This window comes from Acomys minous, assembly GCF_964271855.1.
Source record: "Acomys minous genome assembly, chromosome: 8".
Taxonomy (NCBI): domain Eukaryota; kingdom Metazoa; phylum Chordata; class Mammalia; order Rodentia; family Muridae; genus Acomys; species Acomys minous.
The window spans coordinates 39,976,055-39,996,144 of NC_140489.1; the positions used below are offsets into that span (position 1 = coordinate 39,976,055).

Below are 20,090 nucleotides of genomic sequence, written 5' to 3' on the forward strand. Positions count from 1 at the left end.
AAATTTTATTCTGGCAACTTAAGCAACAGACTGAGTTATATACTTTCCTATGACAACTTATATAGCACTGAAAAATTCCTTTATACCACATGCTGAAGCTATCATATACTCTAGATATTTAGACAGGAATGCAAATACAAACAAAAAATTGTATTGTTTCCCTTCATAACAAAAGACACCTAGACTACTATGATAGACAACAAAGCAAAACTTTCAGAAAGAAATGATTTAAGTAACAAGGGATAACAAAATAGTCTGAAACATTTTACTTTCAATTATCACAATTATTCAAAGATATAATTTTAATAGTCAAATACAGAAGCATCCACTTTTCTTTTTTTTCCATTTTTTTCTCCTTTATTAATTTATTCTTGTTACATCTCAATGGTTATCCCATCCCTTGTATCCTCCCATTCTTCCCTCCCTCCCATTTTCCCCTTATTCCCCTCCCCTATGACTGTTCCTGAGGGGGATTACCTCCCCCTGTATATGCTCATAGGGTATCAAGTCTCTTCTTGGTAACCTGCTGTCCTTCCTCTGAGTGCCACCAGGTCTCCCCCTCCAGGGGACATGGTCAAAGGTGAGGCACCAGAGTATGTGAGAAAGTAATATCCCACTCTCCACTTTACTGTGGAGAATGTTCTGTCCATTGGCTAGATCTGGGTAGGGGTTTAAGGTTTACCATCTGTATTGTCCTTGGCTGGTGCCTTAGTTTGAGCGGGACCCCTGTGCCCAAATCTGCCTATCATAATGTTCTACTTGTAAGCTTCTAGGACCCTCTGGATAGCCTAGCCTTTAACGGCTGAGCCATCTCTCCAGCCCAGCATCCACTTTTCGTACAAATTACGTTAGAACTTGATAAAATAGTATTCAAAATATCTAAGGTATTAAATTGCTATCCTTGCAACAAGACTGAGACTATATAAGCTATAAAACATTATTATAAAAGACAAACACAAACATATTCTTAATTTTTAATACTATGTTAGTTCTGTTTTGGAGAGACTGTTTCTCAGATTAGAGCTCTTAACAAGGATTTTTAAATAGAATCAACAAAAGCAAATCAAGTTGAAAAATTAGTAGTTTTCTATATAGTTTTTCTCATCATGGTTTAAAAGAGTATGTACTGAACTTTCCCCCATCTGCTAACCACAGTGAAAGCCTAGTTGTTTTCTTGTAGGCTTGAACCATGACTATCAAAATATAAGTTCCATAATTGTGGTCATTTTGTTCATGGCTGTCTCCAAGCACTCACAGCAGTATTTGGCATTTAGTAATCACTAATGAAAACTTTTGAACAAGCGAATGCATGGAGAATTTCACATGATATACAAAGAAACTGAGTACATCAGCTACAACTACATTTGTGTCAAACTTTAGACAGCCAATTTGAAAGCAGAGAGCACTATTATAAGCAAAAAGGAATAAAATAAAATCATGTGTAAACTTTAGGATTTACTGTTGTCAATGCATTATGCTACAATATACTGAAATTTTCTTAAAGTAGACTGTTTCCCACAAACATTTATGATTTTATTCTTATTTAGAATCCTATTATACTCTTCTTATACAGAATATTCAATAGACCAAAATATGGCAGGCTTCCTTCTGCCAATGTATTTGATTAATAATACTGACTTCTAAAAGGATAGAGGTATTTAAATGGTTTATTTTTTTCTGCTACTTAGAAAGCCAGGTTATTTTTACTTTTGTTTCTTGATCCATAAAAATACCATAAGTAATTTATTACTAAAATATTTTCCTAAAACTGGGAACTAGAGTGCGGTATCAATAAGACCAAGAGTTTGAGCAGAACTGCTACAGGCCTAAATGAGGTTAACTGTATGTAAAGCATTATGTGTAGTACTTGGCAAAGAAGAGGTAGTCAGTACAAGGTAATTTATCTTAATGTTGACAAGGATTATGAAGTGTGGCCTTGGAGGAGGTGTGTCACTAGGAGCAGGCTTTGAGGTTTCAAAAGCCTTGTGCCATTCCCAGTTAACTCTCCCTACCGCCATCTCCCTCTCTCTCTCTGCCTCCTACTTGAAGATCAGAGGTAAATTCTCAGCTACTGCTCCAGCACTGATGCCATGCTCCCCACAATGATGAACAGTGTGCCCTAATAAATTTTTCTACAAGTAGCCTTCGTCATTGTATCTCTTCACTGTAAGTGCTATTTTTAAACTATTTTATTGAGCTTTCTTATGCCTCTACCTCCCTTCCACCACCACCTCGACCTTAGTTAGATGAAAAAGAAGTTAAGAAGGGACAGGGGATGGAGACCTCTTTGTTAGAGTTAGTTTCGGCTGGTTAGGGTAGTCTGGTTCTTTGGGAAAATACCAATCTCAATTGTCAGTATATTTAGCAGTCCAGCAACAAAAATAGCAAACCCAGCAGGAGAAACAAGCAGGCTTTTCATTCCCTCCCCTAAAAGCCCCGTCCTCTCTCTGGGCTCTGGTATTTATACTTTCCTGGATCCTCAGAAATCCACTAACTACAGCTGGCAAAGACCACACCCCTCTCTGAGCCACAGGAGGCTGTTCCAAGCTGGCATAGACCACATCCTACAGGAGGCAATTATCAGCTGTGGACAAACTAAAGCAGCCCAATACCTTACACTTAGGATTAAACAAAAACCTGTTTACATAACATAACTGGGTTTTCAAAGAAACCAACACTTCTACTACACTTCACAGCAATAGAAAAGTAACTAAGACACCCCTATAATGAGCAAATTCTTGACAAAGTCTAAGTGGTAATAGGCTAATATATTTAATTTTTAATGGGCAAATGAAAGAAAATATTAACTAAGGTTTATAAAATTCTTTATGTTAGAAATTTTTTCATGATATTATTACATAATGTTCACAATTACTTGAGTCTGCAGAATACCACTCCAATTTTATAGTTGGGTAAGCTGTCCATACCTTTTATAACCCATGGCTGGTATGAGAAGTTTTCTCTTTGCACTACAGTCATATCACCAATCAAACATATATGCATATATATATGCATATAGCTTAATCAGAAAATGTAAATATATAACCTATTCACTTATTAATAATATCACTTTACATGTTTTGTGTGTACACATGTGAGAGGTCAATAACTGATAATGTATATCCTCCTCACCTTCTTTCCTGTCTGTGGAATTGGGTTGTGTCTGTGTACATGTATGTGTGCTTGTGTTCCTGTGTATGTTTGTGTATTTGTGTGTATATATGTGTGTTTGTGTGCATGTGCTTATGCAGGCATGTGTAGAGGCCAGAGGCTGATGAGAATTTCTTCCTCAATTTCCACCAATTCTCTGCCTTAATTTTTGAGACCGGATTTCTAATCTAACCTTGAATTTAACATTTTGGCTAGACTAGCTACTGGATATTCCCTGGGATCTGCCAGTCTCTGCACCCTACTGCTGGGGTTACAGTCACCCAAAGAAACACCTTGGTTTTTACATGGGAGCTAAGGATCTGAACTCAGGTCCTAATGCTTACACAGCAAGTACCTGACCCAGTGTTCCACCTCTTCAGCCGTAAGATCACCACTTTAAATGCTTTCATTCATTTGGGGGCAAAGGTACAGATGACCAGTCCGGGCTTCTCACTTATTTGAATATGATAAATTAATTGTATCAGTAAAGACAACCTGTTTTATCATTGCATATAACTATTAATTAAGTGATGACAGAAATCTCATTAATGTAATTATGAGTTGGTACTTAATAACTAAGCCAACTAGTTTATAAGATATTAGCAATTTTGATGAATTAAGAGGATGTTCTGTACTCATGTATTGAGGATAATTAGTATTTAAATTTCATATGTACATGTACTGTGACCCTACCAAGAAGAAATGTAAAAATGTGAGGACTATGCAAGCAGCAAATGAGAACTGAACTTCATAAACATCTTTCTTCTCCTATCCCTCCTTCCTTCCAGTTCTAATCCAGTTGGCTTCACCATCATACAGAAAGCAGTGGGTTTCAGCTAGAATTAAAGAGGCATTTTAGTTTGTGCTTTTTGCTTGTTTCATCCTAGTTTTCTTATCTTAATACATATATATTATATTTAATTTAATATATATATCTAATTAAAAGAGTTAATTTTAATTATATAATTATATATAGTTTTTATATTATATGTTAAATAGTGGTGTGTGTGTGTGTGTGTGTGTGTGGGTATTACTCTTCTCATGTAGGGGCTCCAAGCTGAAATGAAGATTCTAATAAATTCTATAGCACAATCTAATTTTAAAGAGAATTGAAATCAATAAAGAATATGTTTAAAAGATACAGATTTGCAGATATGCTAAACTAAAATTGAACTGAATTAATTTGTATAGGGCTCTTTAAATAATAGTACTTTATAACCCATGATCAATTTTTCTCTAATGTTTTATTTATAATTTCTTTTTCTAAACTGAAGCATTTATGCTTCCTAGTGGTTCATAACCAAGAAAGCACACCACTACAATGTAACTGAACTTCTGTTAGCCTTGGAAATTTAACCTTCATTAAACTATTGAACTAATGATTTCTTTTTTTCACTTAAAAATTTCAATCCACCTCATCACATGGAATTAACTAAAGAAGTATTCTGAAGTAATACCTTTGTTTTAATTCAAAGAATTATGATATGAATGTTTATGATCATTCCATCTGTTCTGAAAAAAAGGTTAGGATAATAGCAAAGTTGGCACAGTTGTTATTTGCTAATTAAAGCACTAGTTATGTGAGGTGACTCTATTGTCTCTGAAATGTGTGAAAATGTAATTTTGTATTAATGATTAATTTAAATTGATTGAAGAATAAATTCTAATGATAGGCATGGAACATGCTTGCAATTCCAACATTAAGGAGGCTGGAGCAGGTCACAAACTCCACGCCACCCTAGGTTACATGGCCAGATCCTGTATCCCATAGTCCCAGCGTGGGAAGATGCCGCCAGGAGAATCTAGAGCTACAGGTCATGCTCAACTACACTGTGAATATAAAGCCAGCCAGTGATATGAGACTGTCTCAAAACAGATAAACCAAGCCATTGTGGAGAAGAATGGAGACGAGGAGAGAAAGAAGACCGAAGGAGAAAACTGAAATAATACAGTGGGGGAAAACTCTGCCCCTTAAACACAAAATGCAATTGAAACACAACAAAAATAAAATGTAGCTGAAAAATGTAATAATCTAAGTCTCTAAAAGAGAATAAAAATGTAATAAAAATCACATAATTTAGGCATTTAATAAATTTGTCAATTTTCACTAATAGCATTTTCAATTATATTCACAAAGTGGGGAAAGTTTAAACTTTCTCTTAAATTGTTTTCAACTTTAAGTATGATTTACTGCTACAAAAGGTCCTTATAAAATACACAGTAAATGATTTTTTCCCTAATCTATACCTTTGTATAACTACTATTTTCACTTTTCAGTCAATTTTCTCTCTTACTAACGAACATGAATCTGATTTATTTACACTTACACACACATACACTCTGGCCAGGACTGAAGGCCACTGCTGCTGAACTTAGCCCAAACACATCCCCTTTCGCCTAATTTCATGCTTAGTGATAATATATTCTCAATTATTTCACCTCAGTTTATGTTGCCAGTGCTTCGTGACTAATGGAGGTGGGAGATAAGGAAATAATGAGTAATAATAAACATATACCATTTCACAGCATCTCAAGAGATAGAAAAATCTTCATGCAGCAGCCTACTCTCACAATTGTGTCTAATCTTATTGATCAGATGCTTAAAATTATTCCAAATATACTGTTAAAATAATTGTTTATGATAAAAAGTTCAGCAATTTTCATAAGTAAAAAGTCCTATATTAAGTTAGAGTTATGGTTTTTGTTTTAGTAAATACAAGAAGAAAAGAGAGAAAGGGGGAAAAAAAAGAAAGGATCCAAACTAATTCATAGGCAGTGATCCTCAGAGAGGCACAGAAAATCCAAAACAAGATCAGCTATCATTAATCATTAGAGTTACACCAACCTTAATTTACTGCATCAGCTGACTGGTAATTAGTATTAGATCAAAAGCAGCTAAAACAATCTTTACAGCTACATGCAGAAGAACAGCAGAAATGTTGTTACTAAAATAAATTTAATTTAGGCAACATTTTAAAATTAATTTTTCACATGGCATTTGTACTCAATTTGTAACAGGCCAGACCTATCACTTGCTAAGAATACCATTCTCCATTTAAAAAAAAAAAAGTTAGGAAACATTTACTTTTACCTATAAGGAAATAAGAATGGTCAAGAATTACTTTTCAGCCAGGGATGGTAGCATATGTCTTAAATTCCAACACTCAGGAAGCAGAGGCTGGTGAACTTTTGTGAGTTTGAGACTAGCCTGGTCTATAAAGTAAATTCCAGACCAGCAAGGACTACACAGTGAGACCATATCTCAAAATAAACAAACAAAAGAAATACTTTACAAATGTAAATGAATTTAAAAACTAAACAAGTTCTGCATCTGACATTGCACAGATCGCTGAAAACTAATGTCTAAACAAAGAAGACAGAACAAGTGAGTCCCACAACAGCCTGGAATTGTTTCTCTGTTTGAGGCACTGAAATACGTAAAAGCCAATGATGCTACTGAGTTGAAAAGCCAGATCAGAATACAGGAAAAGCAAGGCAACAAGAAATTTTGGAAAATGTCTTACTTTAGAGTGAGAGCACTACATGAAGACCAGTGTTTTCTTTCTTTCTCTTTCTTTCTTTCTTTCTTTCTTTCTTTCTTTCTTTCTTTCTTTCTTTCTTTCTTTCTTTCTGTTTCTCTGTGTAGCCTTGGCTGTCCTGGACTTGCTTTTTAGATCAGGCTGGCCACGAACTTACAGTGATCCACCTGCCTCTGCAACCCGAGTGCTGGGATTAAAGATGTACGCAACTGCTCCTGGCTAAGACCAGTGCTGTCAAAGAAGCCCTTTAAATTACCTGAAATCAAGTCCACATGTGTATAGAATTAAAGACCCTTAAAATAAAACCTTAGAGAATAGTTTGTGGGTGAAAGTAATCTAGTACTAATGGTTAATAAGTCCTGCGTTCACAAAGGAACAGGAATCATTCACGTTCTCACAGTCTCACCCATGAATCCTTTGAAACAAGCAGAGAGGTGCATCTCACCAATGAGACTAGTAACAGACAAGAGTCAACCTCCTCTAGCAAATCTTGAAAAGATTACAACACACACAAAAGGAAGGATGGAGGAGAGTAGACTCGCTGTCACTGTGTAGAACTCTAAAAGATCTCGATTGCAAAACTCCCCCATGTGGGCAATCGGTCCTCATAAGGCTGCATCTTGACACACACAGTTCAGAGTTTCACCCTCTGAAGATGGTGATAACTAGGAGAACAAGATGTTGCAGGGCTGCCATCACTACCGCCCCTAAGAACAGAGATAGAAGAGGTTCTGTTGTTATAGTGCTAATAATAAGAACGCACATGAATGAATCAATAGGGAGGGGGGATGTGGCAGGGATGGGGCAGGAAGAGAGAGAAAGCAGGAGGGGAGGAGAAGGGAGGAGGGAGGGAGGAAGGGAGGGAGGGAGGGAGGGAGGGAGCATGAGAAAAGGATGAACAAGACAATGATCAGGCCTGACATGGTGGTGCCTATCTACAATCTCCATCATTTAAGAGAAAGAACGAAAGTTCAAGGCCAGCTGGGGCTATAAAACAAGGCCTCGTCTTGTTCCAGAAAGAAATTTGCACTTCATACAGGACTTGTGGACTTACTTGAAACACGCTTGCTTACCTATTCCATGGCTTTGTCCCTTGACAAATTAAAGCTATCACTCAAGTACCAAGTTCTCAATGAAACTTTTGTTTTCCTAAGTTAAAGCTGTGTTTTCCACTCCACATTACAACACCTTTCCTGGTGTGCCTGTTTCTCCCTAGAACTCTTACTGCCATCTGACATACCAAGTTTCTCTCTCTCTCCACATAGAATATGAGCTTCATCAGTCAAATAATTTCTGGTTTTGTTTACAGATTATAATTCAGTCTAGAATACAGCAACCACCTAATAAATAATCTTCAGTAGTAAGAAATAAATGGATACAAAGAAGGAAAGTAGAAGATGTTTTGTTGGTTTATTTGGTCAGTTTGTTGCTGTTGTTGTTGTTGTTTTGGGTTGGATTTTTAGACAGGGTTTCTCTGTGTAAACCAGGCTGGCCTTGAACTCACATGACTGCTGGGATTAAAGGTGAGTGCCACTACTGCTCAGCAGTGTTTAAAAGAGAGTGTTTAAAAGAACATTTTTCAGGTAAAATCATATATTCCATACTTTTATCTTTATACACACCTTCATGTAGCAATTTATTTTAAATACCAATTACAAATGTCATTCTAAAATAATAGTACTGCAAAACAATTCATTTTAGAAGGAAATCAACATCTTACAAAATTATTTTCCATTATATAAATAATCTCATTCCTAAAACTGATGACAAAATGAAGTACTATACCACCCAAGTTTAAAATTACCATATTCAATAGTAGGGATGTCCAGGTGATGGTGGTGGTGGTGGTGGTGGTGGTGGTGGTGGTGGTGGTGGTGGTGGTGGTTGTAGTTGTTAGGACAAATTGGTGAGTTCTAAACCTACCATCATAGAATTAAACTTTTTTTTTTTAAAGATTTACTTATTTATTATGTATACATTGTTTTGCCTGCATGTACAACTATAGGCCATAAGAGGGCACCAGATCTCATTATATAGATTGTTGTGAGCCACCATGTGGTTGCTGGGAATTGAGCTCAGGACTTTTGGAAGAGCAGTCAGTGCTCTTAAGCGCTGAGCCATCTCTCCAACTCCATAGAATTAATCTTTATCAAAATTAATTTAGCTGGGAAACCCTAACTAACTCACGCCCATTTGTGGCTCTTAGTTGTAAGAAATACAGCTACTTTTTGCCAAATCACATGGGAAGAATGGTTTATTACTATTATATTACTGGTCAAATTTTATTTGAGTTTAATCTACTTAACAAAAAGTGTATTTGTTAACTTAAAGTGAACATAGTGCCTAATTCAAAACCTGAAAAAAAAAATGCTGTAAAATAAGCTTCCAGATGTAGCAAGAATGTCAGAAAGACTAGCCCCAAGTGTACCTGTCAACAGTAATCTCATTTTAGATGTATATGATGCTGTTCTGTTTCTACATCCATAATGTGCTATGTATAACAAAAGATGTAAAGCACAGTAGCAGATAATAAAACATTTTACAATTAAGAATTCCAGTAACACATTAAAGAATCATTAATTCTTTAAATTCAGCCAACAGATACACAATTAGACAAATCAGTTTTCCTAGGAAGATAATGGATGGATAAGATAGGTAAGAAAGTATTTGGTCATTAAAAGGATGGGTAGAAGTAGCAAAAATTAAATATATAAATCATCTAGATTAAATTCCATCAAAAATGGATTAAATGAAAATAGTAATGGATTCATGTAAACAATGGATTCATGGTAAAAAAAAATGCCATTTTCTATTTGCAAAATATAACATATTTCTGAGGCCCCACATTCCTCAAAGCCACAATATCTAAGTAACACTAAGACTAAATACTTACTATAGATTGTAACTAAATATTTCTCAAAGCCGCAATATCTACGTAACACTGAGACTAAATACTTACTATAGATTCCAACTAAATAGCTCACAAAACTGATTCAGTTATGTCCATTTATATAAGATAGTGAAATAAAACATAAGAAGACAAAGTAAACTACCTACTTATATCTACTGGTCATATGCATACAAGTTAACCTTTTAGGTGACAGTGGCTAGGTAAGAGACAAGACAGCCTAGCAAACAACATAGAATATAGTCTCTGCTCCAAAGACTATATGAGAAATTATTGTGTCCTCTATACAGCTAAAATAACATAGTCTTGATAGACTCCTCTGAGGAATAGTGATACCCCATTAACAAATAATGGTGTTTTCTGGGTGAGAATTTATGATTCAAAATGAAAAAAATTATTAAGTTACAAGGTACTTCAATACTAACTGAAAATGGCACTTACCTTCCTTCCCTTAGACTGTGAGATATTGAAAAAAAAAAAACATACGGTATTGCAAAGAAGGGTATTATTGTGGAATCTGGGTCTTGAAAATTACTAGCTGTTCAAATGAGATTTTAAAAAAAGAAGAAATACTAATTATCTAGAAATGTATTTTTGCTGTTAACATGAAGCATAGCTCATGTTAAAGTAGTCAACTGAAGTATTTATCTCAAAGTATGAGGTGTAAAAGACAGCTTCTTTGAAAGCAAAGTCTACAGAAATAGTTTATACAATTCCTGATCACTAAGTGTGAACAGATTTAGAAAACAAATCAAATCTTTACAGTTTTTACCCTTCATTATTTTTCTCTAAAAGGAGCATGAAGGCTTGTCAAAGACAAAAGGCCACAGTTTAGAAATAGGAGGGGGCCCCATGTAGTTTCAAGGACAAAGCAAACTGCACTCCAGAATGTATTTACAGCTCTTCTTCTGAAATTCAGCTAATATGGAACTGCAGCAATCAGTCAAGCTAAGCAAATTAAAATAACAGTAATTTTGACATATTATCTTCTATAAATATTCAAATATGGATGTTTGTGTGAACGTAAGGGTCTCCACATGCCAATCAAAATGCTTTGTTTGGGATCCTAAAATTGAGCTCCCTTTTTTACCCTTCTGTAGGAATCCCTTGAATCCTTAACTCCCTATGTGAGCACTCCCCTTGATTAAACTGTCTGTTTATAGCCCAAATTAAAAATTTTAAGGTAATACTCACAAATACACATCCACAGCAAAAGGAAAACATCTAGAAGCTTCGGTTTGTAAAAGCTCAAGGAGAGCTGAAGGAGAGGCTTCAGGGCCCTGAAGGCCAGCGATGCAGTAAGAGAAGCACTTCACCCAGGTTGTTAGTTGGGTATGGTTTGGTAATACTTTGTTAACAAAAAAATTTTATAAACAATCAAAACTTCATAAATTTGGATTTTATTCCATTTTCTTCTCTTTTATACGTGTGTGCATGTGTATGTGCATGTGCTGAAAGGCGCACTAGTGGGGAGATCAGAGAGTGGAATGAGGTATCTTCCTCAGTTATGTTCTACCTCGTTTTCTGAGACGTAGTCTCTCACTGAACGTAGAACTCACCAATTCAGCTAGGCTGACTGACCCATAAGCTCCAAGGATTCTCCTGTCCCGACATCCCCAGTTATCAAACAATTTATCAACTAAGCCATCTCCCCAGCTCCCTAAAGTAAAAAAAAAAAAAAAGAAAGAAAAGAAAAGAAAGAAAGAAAAAGAAAAAGAAAAAAATAAAACTATATTTATTTAGGTCAGGATTTCGTGTTCTCAAAGTTTAAATACCTGCAACTGTTAGTGATAAGAAAATGCCATCCCTGTGAAATTCAACCCAAATATACTTTTTTGAAATCTATAGCCAGTCCTATCATCAAAAGCAGTTGGTAGTTAAGAGCACCAGTGGCCTTAATAAACACAAGTTAGCTGGGGCATTAATGTGCTATATGACCCTATAACTAGTTAGTCAGTTTCTCTTAAACAGAAAGAATTACTGAAAAGCTTTAAGACCTTCCAGGAACACTATACATGATAGGCTTGCCTCTGCTCCAGGACCAGCATCAAACTCCTACAGAAAACTCAACTGTACCCCTATGGCAAACTGCTCCAAACGCAGCTAGTTAGACAAACGTGTGAGAGGTTCTCACACCACGACCATTCCTTCCCTATTAAACCATACAAATACCCCACAAGCAGCTGAAGTCCAGAGACAAAACAGTGATTTTTCAAAGCAAGAAGGGGATAGAATATTTTAGCTTAGGGACCAGTAGCTTCAGCCTCCTCTGAGAACTTGTTATAATGCAGAATCCAAGACCCCTAATGACATACTGAATCTGAATCAATCGTCTTAACAAAATCTCCACAGAGAGGCTAAAATAGCTCTTGGGAGGAGAATAACAGCATCATCCACAATTTAAAGACTGGATGCTAAGGCAGGAACTGTTTGCCGATAGTTAACCAGTTTTTAATCTTACCTCAATTTGCACAGGCTCTTGGAATAACAGAAAACCCAACCAATGTGCGTCTAATGATTAAATCTCAGACTTTTTTTTTTTAAAGCTGTACCAGAGTTGTTTTAGAGCAATGGGTTCTATCTCATGCTCCTAAATCACATCACCAAGAAGAATAAGTCACAGTGACATTTACATCATTGATGTTCCATTTATACTGTGGTGGTCCTGTAACACTATATTGCCTAGCAAAGTCATAGTCACCTTGATACCGTCTATGTTTTCAAACAATGACTATATAATCCATTAACGCAGTCATCAGAACAATTCTTGCTTCTAAGCAATGTACAGCTGTGGTTAACACACTGCCAATTCTTTTTCTTCTAGACCCGCAAGCACTATGAACGTTTGGAATCCTGTTGTCTAGGAAAGAGACCAAGAAACAGAAGGCTGCGCCATTATGTAATCCAAAAAAAGAGGGAAATGGGATGTACTTGTTACTCAGCTACTTCCCAGCTCCAAATCCATTCTTTAATAATCCTTTCTGTTGAAAAGGAAACTCTTAAAACTACTTTTCTCTTTCACTGGGTAGCTTCCTGAATCTGCCAGTAAAAGTGCTAGAGAGAATATTTGTTTTATTCAGTCAGCAATGCCCCAGCACAGAAAGGCCCTCCACCCCAACAGCAGCACGGAGCAGAAGCCACAGGCCCCCCTCAGAAAAGGCCGCGGCTGATAGATAGGAGCTCTCTAGCGGTTTGAGCCTGCATGCTGCGGTCCCTATTCTAAGCTTTTTACTCTCTCACACATATGAGAAGGCGATTTCCCGAAATTATTATCTAGTACCCTGCCCCCCCACTTTCGATTTTTCTGCCTCCTAACATCCGTGTGACCTATTCCCTGTGTTAAATTTTCTTGCCCAAAGTAGCCAGTCTGGATTGTTTTCCTGACAGATCCACCAAGCCTGGACGGAATAAAGTAAACAAGATCTTGATTAATTTAGAAAACAGACTTTTTAAAAAAAAAAAAATGAGAATATGTAAGAAAATACTGACTAGCTCTCCTCTAAAATACATGCAAGATGAGAAATATATTCAAGTAGTGAGATGAAAAAACACAAAGAAAACAATATGCTAAAATGAGTATCACAATGGAAGACACATCAAAACTCAGAAACATAATGGCAAAAAAAAAAAAAAAACCTAAACAAATGTTTTCTTCTTAAAAAAATAAAAATCATAAAATTTTGGAGATGAAAGGCACTACGTTCTTCTGCCTCAACCATTATCCATTTTGATTATGACAAACTGGACAAAATCAAGTTTTGGTTACTATACTTTACTGAAGCAGATGAGAAACTAAGAAGGCTACATAAATGATGAAAGGGAACAGAGATAGGATCGCTGAAGGAAAGCTGACAGAGTGAAACTCTTTAGAAGGTTGTAGTGAAAAGAAAATATCAGGCTAGCATATGATCTGGCTTTGGGCCCAAGAGTTCTCACTAGTGGTCCTTCAACCTGACAAAGGAAATACTTAAAATAGAAAATGCCAAAGTAAATAAAGACAAAACACTGAGCTTCCCAGCTCAGCTCATGTAGACTGAGAAACTTTACTACTCAAGGCAAGGGCCAGACCAGGCGCACCAGTGAGAAGGCGTGCCAGAAGGGCAACATCGCGGGACTAATTATCCAGCACATATCCCTGTGAAGGGATTGTTCTATCTTTACAAATGGGTTCAACTCTCAACATGTCTACGGAGTAGGTATTTGACAATTCTTGTTTTATCCGTCAAGCAAGATGAACTCTTAAACAAATACCTTGCCCCAGGACACATCCCTAATTGGCAACTGAGATTTGGTTTTAGGTCGTCTCTTTTAAGAGCCTACAATCAACCCCAAAATATCACAATTCTCTAACTTCATTCCAAACAGTCTTTTTTTAAAGATTTATTTATTTGTTATTATGTATACAGTGCTCTGCCTGCATGTACACCTGCAGGCCAGAGGAAGGGGTCAGATCACATTATGATCTGTTGTGAGCCACCATGTGGTTGCTGGGAATTGAACTCAGGACCTCTGGAAGAGCAGCCATCTCTCCAGTCCCATTCCAAACATTCTTAAGCCATCCAATAAAAAAGTATAATTTTTGGTACTAAAGTTGCTATTAAGTATAAAGGGAAGAACAAAATGTGCTTTTCCCCTGTTTAAAATGGTTCAAGAGTCCTAATAGTGACAGAATGACATCAACACTGTTGTAATTCTGTGGCACATACTCAGCACAGGAATAAAACAGGACAGTAAGCCAAAGGGTAAATCTGAGTCCAGCACTGCCAGAACTTTTTAAATGTCTGATATATACACATACCAATATTGAGCATGGGAATACTGTACAAGGAAAACTTCTTATAATAACTACATTACTAACCTTATTTGAGAGGTAGCTGAAATACCATATTAAAGGACATATTTTCCCCAATATCACTCTTTTTTTTTTTTTTTTTTTTTTTTTTTTGTCTAACAGCTTGGTATATTTTATACTTATACCTCTTTTAAATAATTAAAAAACTGAGTATCTCTTAAATCCATTCCTAAAATTACTTCTACCACCACAACAGTTATCACCATTGCCATCAACCCCTGAGAAAAGTAAAGTACATTAAGCTAAGATTTTCTTCAACAAAAGAGTGTAAATTTTGCTTGCATTGGTCACAACTTCTAAAAATGTCCCTTTTCTTTTCAATTGTAATTGTGAAAAGCACAACTGCAATTCTAGTAAGACCCAAGGGTCCTTCAGAAAATGCTGAGGAAGATTAAAGAAGTAAAATGGAGATTCAGGTAAAATGCCTGCTAAAAATTTTAATAATGTACATAAATTCTAAATAACATGATAGAATAGTTGATGGTCTGAGATATAAATAACATCATTGTACTAGCAAATAGGTTAAATTTAAAATATGCAAAATTGTACCTTGTATCTAAGTCAGAGTATTACTAAGAAATTTTACCTTCATTCAGTATGAGCACGCTCCTAAAAGGAGACTTGAACAAAGACTTTTTCATTACAATGGCAAAGCTCTGGTGACCTAGTTTGAGAATGAACAGTACTATAGGTATTAAAAATAGAGTTGCTTAACCCATAGGAATAACTAAAGATGCTACAGCCAAAAAGATTTGGGGGCTAAAGATACCAATGCTAAGAATGAAATGTATTCTTCCAACATGGAAATTTTAAGTTAATATTTGAGCAAGAATTTACTTGAAAAATCTAGAATATGTAAGGTCTATGCAAGGCACCAGACAGATGCAACTTGATTTTCTAAAAGGCACAGTTAAGAGTGCTCTGGAAACCAACAACAACAACAAAACTCAAAGGAAGAGTGCTCCTAGCAACAGTCAAAACACACTGATGTATGAATTCGACTAATAAAATGACCTGGGACAAAACACCAGAAAATTTCCATCCCTTCTTATTCATACTAGTTATGTAAATTAGCACTTGTTTTGTCTCACTAGTTGACACAGAAGAATACCTTCCAAACCCAGAGGCACTATTAGCATCTTTTCAATCTGCTTTCCTTTCCCACTCAAATTTGAGACTATGTTACTTAAATAAATGACAGATATATTTATAAATATAAACATATACTCTAAGCAATATTTGCTAATCATTTAATAAATATTAATACTTACTGAGTGATATATGCTAAATACTAGTTGAATGGATAAAGTCATAGTCCTTCCTATCCTTAACAAAGAAAAATCATATTTATAGCCAGGCATGGTGGCACACATCTTTAATCCCAGCACTCAGGAGGCAGAGGCAGGCGGATCTCTGTGAGTTCAAGGCCAGCCTGGTCTACACAGAGAATTCCAGGACAGCCAGGACTATTACACAGAGAAACCCTGTCTCAAAAAAAATAAATAAAAGAAAAAGAAAAAGGAAGAAAAACAGGATGAAAAGAGGGGTGTCCAGGGACCAAAGCACACGCTGATTCATAGCTGATGCCATTTTCTCCAACCTACATCACCCTAAGGAGCGGTTATTTCCTATTTCAGATTCAAGGATTCAAGTGGTAACTCTTTAACTTAAACCAAAATAGAGGAAATCTAAACTCTCATAACTTTTCATAGTGTGCCATATGATGCAGACATATGCATTATGTCTTATTTCCTTTCTCTTAAACAGTATCTTCCTGGATTCTAAAATCTATACTACATCTGACCTACTATATGCTCAAAATTTTGTGCTGGGCTGAATCTATTGTTTTAACAACAACAAAAAAAATTACTTATCTCGGTTACTTCAGTTCTTAAAATGACTCAATAGTCAATTTATATTTTACTAAGTAGCTGAGGCTCAGAAGTCTTACTATGTAATTCCTTTTTTCACATTTGTACACCTTAATAAGGAATCTATTAGTCTAAGACTATCCTGCTCTCATAGATTAAAAATAAAAAATTCACAATACCTCACCATACCACATCAAACAAAATTTCCTGGTGAATAGGATTGAAAGGGAAAAAATTAAAAATTGCCAAAAAGAATTTTTGATAATAAGCTAAATCTAAGATCACACCATTTTTCTTATCTTTTTTTAAAGCCTAAGTTTAAGTTTTCTGATATGTAAAAGGAAAGTTAACTTGCTGTCTACTGTCACTCCAGAGTTCGTATCTAGAAAGTCCTTAAATACATGACTTTGGGTAATTCACTACCCTTCTGTTTCTTTGAGTGTAATACTAAAATTTATCTACATCTTTGGAATAACTTTAAGATCTAGAGTTCCTGAGTAAAACAATTTAAACTCATGTTTATCCTTTTATAAGTGGTTTATTATTGTATGTGTACTTTATTTACTTGTACTTCTTAAAGGTAAGAACTGTATCCTATACAGTGTTGGGCCCTTATCACTTTGACACAGTGTTACATGCATACAGGCACATTACACATGATCTAACAGAAAGCATGCAACTGTCAACTTTAACAGAAAACTTCAAATTCCCCTATATATGATTCAACACTAAGTTACTACAATTTTGAACCAGATCCTAAGCAGATAATTCTGTACACCTGGGATAAGGACCCAGGTTATATTACCATATTTCATATCTTATGATCAGTATGATTTGAATCTGCAAGCAGAGATCGTAATTGGGAAATGCAAATTAATACTAAACACTGCTTTGGCCATGGTCCTACATAACCCTTAGTAACTAATTCCTGACTGGTGAACTTAGAAACTGCCTAGATTGCATCTGGTTGCTACATCATAAAGCTGCAAGGAAGGAGGGTAGCTAACAAGGGTAAATTCTTAGCTTTCAATTCATTGTAATTCACTCAAAAACTTTTATTTGCCAAATAGGTTTTTAAATGGGATTAAAGGCAATGTTTTATTAAAGTAAAATTTGAAGAAATAATTTTAAAAGCATCAATTTCTGCCTTTACTTCTAAGTCAAAACATAATACTATCAACATTAGCTTGAAGTTGAAACTATTGATGCTGTGAAGTTTCAGCAGGTGACCGAATCCTGATCAAAATCACTGGCCTACGTAAAATCCATGCTCATCTATAAAGCCAATGCAGACACAAGCTAATGAGAAGACTTTTTTAACAAAAGTTGCCACATCTGCACATAGCTAAGCATATGGTAAACCAGGTCTCAGGAACCTCAAGATCACCAAAACTTTTACAAACGCATTTGGGTTCTTTGAGGAAAAGCCTTTAAAACACCTATTTTTACTAAATCTGCAGCTGTCGTTACAGCTGTTCCTGAAGCTTTTCTTGGAACTACTTAAGTACTTTTTAAAGTGATAACAATAACTTGTGAGAGTTTTAAGGACTAAAGAATAAGATAAAACATTTAAACTGTTAAAAGCTATTTTTTACTATGTGATTAATATTGGGGAGGGAGTCTGCCAACTGAGTATAAATTGTTATGTTAAATGAAAGAAGCTTGTTCAGCTTCCTTGAGTTTCAACGTTTTGTTTTTTTCAAAGATGCAGAAACTTACATTTTCATTTTTCTTTACTATGTCATACATTATACGACTACAAGTCTATGACCCAAATAATATATATATGATACCATAAACATACAGAATGCTTTTAAATCATCCCAAATACACTCTTCAATATATTCTGTTTATAAAAGCAGTATCATAACACAAGAGAAATCACATACATTTTAACACATTTTCATTATATTTTAAATGTAATCAATAGTTCAATTAATTCCTAGCTATGCAAAAGATGGATTTTTTTTGTGGAAAACCATACATCTATGGAATTTTTAAAGTAACTGATCTATTAACTGTGTTTTTAAACATGGTCTCAGCATGTAGCTCAGCCGACGACTAACTTGTGATCATCCTACCTTCACCTTCCCAGTGCTTAGGTCACACATGCACCCAACCACCACTTTCTGTCCTTCCTGATAAACTTAAAAGCTCCTACAATGGCGGAAGACTTTTCAATTGTATGTTCCTATTTCTGTTCAATCAAGAATAATAAAAGAAGACATATTTTCTTGGGAAAAAAATATAAAAAGGCAGGGTTTGGTGAAATTAATATACTGTTAATTTCAGGAGGCAGAACTGGTGGGTCTCTGTAAATTTGAGTCCAGCCTGGATGCATTTTCAGGCCACCCAAGACTACATGGTGAGACCTTGTCTCAAAGCAGCACAAAACAGAAGAGGAAAAGGAGAGGAGGGGGAGACAGAAATAGAGGGCTAAAACCTTTCAAGACTTAAGATATAAAAGTAAAAAGAGGTTCCCAAATAAATAAATAAATCAATCAATAAATAAATCAATAAATCAATAAAGCAAGCCAGGATAGTGAACATCTGCTTGAAAGATTACAAAGAGAATAAAATTTAAGGGACAAAACAGTATTTTAAAAAGAAGAGTCTCTCCAGTGATTTATTTAGTCCTAGATAAGTCTTCTGCTTAACTTAACAATGCAAATGAGAGAACAGGCCAGCAGGATGGCTCAGTAGATAAAGGCACTTGCTGACAAGCCAGCAACCTGAGTTTGATACAGGAAGAAGTAGAGAGCACTGCCTTGCAAGGTGTCCTCCATCATGGTGAGTGCACATTACTGAAATTTTTTGTGAATTTTGTCAATGAAAAATTATAAATAAGTTTGTCCTTACTTATTAGAAAAATAATTCACAATGTTAAATATTTATTACTTCCAACACATTTACTGAGACATAGTAAATCAAACACATTTTCCATTACCAGTGTAGCTATGTAGAAATAATGGATACATTATTCACTGAATTTTTTTCCTGTTCAATTTTATTTTAAAAGTGCAAGATCTATCATTAGCTTAATTGGAAAGGAATAAGAAACATGATTCCTTTCCTGTATTTTGAAAAGGTAGAAGAATATCTCAATAATCCTAAGTACAGTGACATCTATTCATACTTTGATAGCATCTGAATACATCAATGTATTCCATAAATGCAAAACAGCAGAGACTAACATTGAAATTTAAGAGAACATTGGAAACCATAAGGCAAGAGGCAAACTAGTAAGTAACAAGAGGCTGTATGTATCAAAAGGGATAAGGGTAATTCAATTTCAAAACAAAGATTATATTTACAAAAGAACTGGCTCCCCTATAGTCAAGCAATACTTCATCAGGGAGAAAAGTTTACATGGGTGACAAACAGTTCGCCAAACTTGGACTAAACAGAACAAGGCCAGCAGGATGGCTCAGTTGACAAAGATACTTGTCACCAAGCTTGAAGCAAAAAGAGTTCAAGCTACAGAACCCACAGTGATTCAAAGAGAGCATTTATTCCCTCATGCTGTCCTCTGACCTACACACACACACACACACACACACACACACACACACACACACACAAATAAATGTAATAAAATAATTATTTACAAAGTATAAACAGCAGAAGTGGTGGCATATGACTTTAGTTTCAGCACAAAGAAGGCAGAGTCAGGTGGATCTCTGTGACTATGAGCCTGGTCTGTATAGCAGTTCAAGGGCAGCCAAAGCTACATAGTAAGGTTTTCTTGGTAGACAGACAGGGAGATTGAC

At 35.6% G+C, this 20,090-nt stretch overlaps 1 protein-coding gene across 7 annotated transcripts in view; it reads right to left on the minus strand.

Moving 5' to 3' along the window:
* FUT8 (fucosyltransferase 8) overlaps positions 1 to 20,090 on the minus strand; it is a 203,874-nt gene that overhangs the window by 115,413 nt on the left and 68,371 nt on the right. For 3 of the 7 annotated variants that reach the window (XM_084792308.1, XM_084792305.1, XM_084792309.1), the window contains exon 3: positions 7,232 to 7,396. The exons of 3 other annotated variants lie outside the window; for them this stretch is intronic. The gene's annotated coding sequence lies outside the window, so the exon portion shown is untranslated. Of the gene's footprint in view, positions 1 to 6,674; positions 6,858 to 7,231; positions 7,397 to 20,090 lie in introns of those variants that run through there. One more of the 7 variants, XM_084792310.1, reaches the window with a different exon arrangement.